Source organism: Salvelinus sp. IW2-2015, linkage group LG6.1 (genome assembly GCF_002910315.2).
Source record: "Salvelinus sp. IW2-2015 linkage group LG6.1, ASM291031v2, whole genome shotgun sequence".
NCBI lineage: Eukaryota > Metazoa > Chordata > Actinopteri > Salmoniformes > Salmonidae > Salvelinus > Salvelinus sp. IW2-2015.
Genome location: NC_036845.1, coordinates 996,332 through 1,002,037, shown reverse-complemented (window position 1 = coordinate 1,002,037; position 5,706 = coordinate 996,332).

The following is a 5,706-nucleotide window of genomic DNA, read 5'->3' as shown; positions in this document are numbered from 1 at the left end:
TTGGTCGTCCTATCCCATCCCTCTATCATTCATCATTCCTCTCTCTTTCTTTGTCACAGTAACGGAATTTTGCTTAGACTCCGATTGTTCACTTAAAATGTATGCCAAACAAAAACCATTGATTTCAAAGTTTAACAAACCATACAACTCTATGCACAAGGACTACCATTATCAATTTACACAAAACATTTTACAGATTCAAAGTTTGGTAACAGAATTTTTGTAAAATCTCCCTCTGTTTTTTACGTGTCCAAGTTTTCCAAAAACTCTGCTAAATATCTTCTCCAAATTAAGATTAGTGATGTCTGCAGAAACAATGGGGTGTCAACTATGACATGACACATTGACTTTGAAAATATCTCTTTTGGTTATTGAACTACAGTAAGTGAAGTGGATTTACACCCATTAAGAAAATTGCGGTAATGGAATTTCATCATGGGTCACTGATCTGTACTACACAGAAATGCATAATTATGGATATGACTGTCATTCTCTTCATGGTGATGTATCCTAAATAAGTACTCTAAGGTATACATGTGTCGAACTGCTTTGCTTTATCTTGGCCAGGTCGCAGTTGTAAATGAGAACTTGTTCTCAACTTGCCTACCTGGTTAAACAAAGGTAAAATAAATAAATACATTAAATAAATGTAATGTAATATCCTCCTGGCTATTATTTGAATGACATCTATGTTTCACAAGTTTGGACATCAAAGTACAGCACTTTAGAACTCAGTACAGAACAGTAGAGTTCAGTACAGTACAGTACAGTAAAATAGATTATAGTTCAGTACAGTATACTTCAGTACTGTACAGTACATTATAGTGTACTCATCTCTAGTGTGCTCTACTGTGTACTGTACTGTACTGAACTGAAGTATACTCTGCTTTACTGTACTGTACTGAAGTATACTGTATTGAACTCTACTGTACTGAACTATACTCTACTTTACAGTACTGTACTGTGCTGTACTGTGCTGCACTGCGCTGTGCTGTGTTGCACTGTACTGTATTGTACTGTGAAACATGTGAAACCAACTGTGGTTTGTGATTACTTTGATTTCCCATTGTAGACAATTCAATAGCAGAAATTCCATTACCAATTTTTCCGGAAATTCCGCAACCGATTTGGAAATGGTGTTTAGAGTTTTAATCACTTAATACTTCATTAACAAAATTGATATCAGTAAAACACTATAACTAATTGATAGGTCTACCTTTACCGGTTACTTCTGGGAACTTTCATTATCCTCCCTCCTCATGAGGGAGAGAAATTTCGAAAATGTCTTAAAGATATGTGGGTTTTTGGTAAAGGAATTTCAAGGCACAAGGCAATGTTTCTTAAACTTACAGAAGGCAGAAGAATTTCTACAAAACAAAATAGAAGTGTTGAAATTAGCAGGCGGGGGTCTTCAACATTATTGTGTTTAGGTGTATTTCTGAGACCTTAAAGTCTTTTTCTGGTAGATGTTTTCTAAAACCCCTTTTCCATCTGTGTGACCAGAAATCAAAGCCTTTACTTATTCAACATTTTTGGGATGGAAAATGGTTGAAAAATGTATACAGTCATTCGAAAAGTATTCAGACCCATTGCATTTTTTCTACATTTTGTTACGTTACAGCCTTATTCTAAAATGGATTAAATATTTGTTTCCCCCTCATCAATCTAAGCACAATACCCCATAATGACAAAGCAAAAACTGTTTTTTAGAAATGTTAGCAAATTATAAAAACTGAAATGTCACATTTACCTAAGTATTCAGACCCTTTACTCAGTACTTTGTTGAAGCACCTTTGGCAGCGATTACAGCCTTGAGTCTTCTTGGGTATGACGCTACAAGCTTGGCACACCTGTATTTGGGGAGTTCCTCCCATTCTTCTCTGCAGATTCTCTCATGCTCTGTCAGGTCTCTCCAGAGATGTTCAATGCGAGTTCAAGTCAAGGTTCTCTGGCTGGGCCACTCAAGGATATTCAGAGACTTGTCCTGAAGCCACTCCTGCCTTGTCTTGGCTGTGTGCTTTAGGGTCGCTTGTCTTGTTGGAAGGTGAACCTTCACCCCAGTTCTGAGGTCTGAGCGCTCTGGAGCAGGTTTTTCAACAAGATCTCTCTGTTACTTTGCTTTGTTCATCTTTCCCTCGATCCTGACTAGTCTCCTAGTCCTGCTGCTGAAAAAAACTTCCCCACAGCATGATGCTGCCACCACCATGCTTCACCGCCAGATATCCTCCAGACGTGAACGCTGGCATTCAGGCCAAAGAGTTCAATCTGGTTTCATCAGACCAGGAAATCTTGTTTTTCTCAAGGTCTGAAAGTCCTTTAGGTCCTTTGGCAAACTCCTAGCGGGCAGTCATGTGCTTTTTACTGGAGTGGCTTCCTTCTTGGTCACTCTACCCTAAAGGCCTGATTGGTGAAATGCTTGCAGAGATGGTTGTCCTTCTGGAAAGTTCTCCCATCTCCACTAGGAACTCTGGAAGCTCTCTGTCAGAGTGACCATCTGTTTCTTGGTCACCTCCCTGACCAAGCCCCCCCATTGGTGGGTTAAAACTTCTTCCATTTAAGATTGATGGAGGCCACCGTGTTCTTGGGACCAATGCCTACAAATGTTTTTTGGTACCCTTCCCCAGATCTGTGTCTCGACACTCCTGCTCGAGGTCTTACGGACAATTCCTTCGACCTCATGGCATGGTTTTTGGCTCTGACATGCACTGTCAACTGTGGGACTTATATAAACTCAGCAAAAAAAGAAACATCCCTTTTTCAGGAACCTGTCTTTCAAAGATAATTCGTAAAAATCCAAATAACTTCACAGATCTTCCATTGTAAAGGTTTAAACACTGTTTCCCATGCTTGTTCAATGAACCATAACAATTAACGAACATGCACCTGTGGACGGTCGTTAAGGACAACTGACAGCTTACAGACGGTAGGGCAATTAAGGTCACAGTTATTGAAAACGTAGGACACTAAAGAGACCTTTCTACTGACTCTGAAAACACCAAAAGAAAGATGACCAGGTCCCTGCTCATCTGCGTGAACTTGCCTTAGGCATGCTGCAAGGAGTATGAGGACTGCAGATGTGGCCAGGGCAATAAATTGCAATGTCCGTACTGTGAGACGCCTAAGGACAGCGCTTATAGGATGACCGGACGGACAGCTGATCAATCCTCGCAGTGGCAGACCACGTGTACAACACCTGCACAGGATGGTACATCTGAACATCACACCTGCGGGACAGGTACAGGATAGCAACAACAACTGCCCGAGATTCACCAGGAACGCACAATCCCCTCCATCAGTGCTCAGACTGTCCCGGAGGCTGGACTGGGGGGGTGTGGCCTGTTGTAAGGGCAGGTCCTCACCGGCAACACCTCGCCTATGGACACAAACCCACCGTTGCTGGACCAGACAGGACTGGCAAAAAGTGCTCTCACTGACGAGTCCCGTTTGGTCCCACCAGGGGTGATGGTCGGATTCCACGTTTATCGTCGAAGGAATGAGCGTTACACCGACTGTCCTCTGGAGCAGGCTGATTGTCACGCCCTGACCATAGAGAGCCTTTTTATTCTCTATTTTGGTTAGGTCGGGGTGTGACAGGGTGGGTAATCTAGGTTTGTTTTATTTCTATGGTGGCCTGGTAATGGTTCCCATTCAGAGGCAGCTGTTTAGCGTTGTCTCTGATTGGGGATCCTATTTAGGCAGCCATTTCCCACTGGTTTTGTGGATCTTGTTTATGTGTAGTTTCCTGTGAGCACTCCATAGCTTCACGTATCGTTTGCTTTTTTTCTTTGTTTTGTGCATTTCACAATTAAAGAATTGGAACCTCATATCACGCTGTGCCTTGGTCCGAATGGTATTCTCGACGATCGTGTCATCGATTTGGAGGTGGAGGGTCCGTCAGACTTCTTGTTGTCACTTACAGGTCAATCTCAATGCTGTGCCTTACAGGGAAGACATCCTCCTCCCTCATGCGGTACCCTTCCTGCAGGCTCATCCTGACATTACCTCCAACATGACAATGCCACCAGCCATACTGCTCGTTCTTTGTGGAATTTCCTGCAAGACAGGAATGTCAGTGTTCTGCCATGGCCAGCGAAGAGCCCGGATTCTCATCCCAATAGCACATCTGGGACCTGTTGAGGCCAGGGCCATTCCCCCAGAAATGTCCGGGAACTTGCAGGTGCCTGGTGGAAGAGTGAGGTAACATCTCACAGCAAGAACTGGCAAATCTGGTGCAGTCCATGAGGAGGAGATGCACTGGCAGTACTAATGCAGCTGATGGCACACAGATCTGACTGTTACTTTAGATTTTAACCCCCCTTTTTGTTCAGGGACACTTATTCAATTTCTGTTAGTCACATGTCTGTGGAACTTGTCAGTTTATGTCTCAGTTGCTTGATCTACTATGTTCTTAAATATCACCGTTAATCTAAGTGAACAGCAGTTGACTGGTGAGAGGACGTTTCTTTTTTTTCTGCTTGATTTTAGTTGTGTGCCTTTCCAAATCCATGTCCAATCAATTGAATTGACCACACGGTGGACTCCAGTCATAGTTGTAGAAACATCGTCAAGCGATGATCAATGGGAAACAGAATGTACCGAGCTAAAATTCGAGTCTCATAGTAAAGGTCCTGAATATTACAGTAAATAAGGTATTTCTGTTTTTCGCTTTGTCATATGGGGGATTGTGTGTTAGATTGATGAGGAAAATTTTTATTTAATCATTTTAAATAATGCTTGTAACGTAACAAGGGTCCTTGAATACTTTCAATGCACTCTATCTGCCTTAATTTCTAAAGACACTATAAACTCTCGGTTTTTTTCATTTTGACACCCACTATTTGACATGCTCCTATGACCTCTCCATGTTGGTGCTCAAGGTAAATTTAACATGGAAATGACCTCATTCCATTCTCTTTTTTTTTTTCTTGCCATCATTGCGTTTATATCTCTCTTTCTAGTGGTTCATCCTGTTCCTTCCTTCCTCTCTTATTCAAAGTTGTAACTCTCTCTCTCTTCATCACACAATTCTCCCTTAAAGACAGAGTCAAAAAGTCATATTTTCTTTCTGTTGTCCCTTGTGTTCTTTCACTCTATTCCTGGGGAATTTCCATCTTATCTATGACCAGGGAGCATTCCTGACATTCCAGCCATTCTTCCTGGCACTGCAAGGGGTCCAGCCAGATGCAGGGGCGCACCTAATACAAGACAGACACTGACACAGCCAGGGCGCAGCTCGACCTGGCCCCACAACACTGACCTTCTCATAGACCCACAGAAAGGGAGATGGAGTAATGGAGAGAGAAGAGAGTTGGGGAGAGAGAGATGAGAAAGAGGGAGTGAAAGAGAGATGGGAGAGGGAGATGGAGTAGTGGAAGAGAGGAGTTGGGGAGAGAAAGATGGAGAAAGAGGAGTGAGAGAGAGATGGGGAGATGGTGAGTCAGGAAGAAATGGAGGTGAGGGATGGAGATAGAGGTATGGAGAAAGAAAGGGAGAGAAAGAAAACAGAAAGCGAGGAAGACAAGAGAGGACAGACAGAGAGGTGGAGACAGACAGAGAGAGTGGGCGGGTGTGTAATCGTAGTGTATGTAAACTGACACAAAAATAGAATGTTGAAGAATAACTTTCATTTCCAGCCCTGACTCACTGCCTGATATTGTTAAAAGGAGGCCAGTGAAGAGTTTGTTGCTCTTCCGGCAGAAGTTGTGT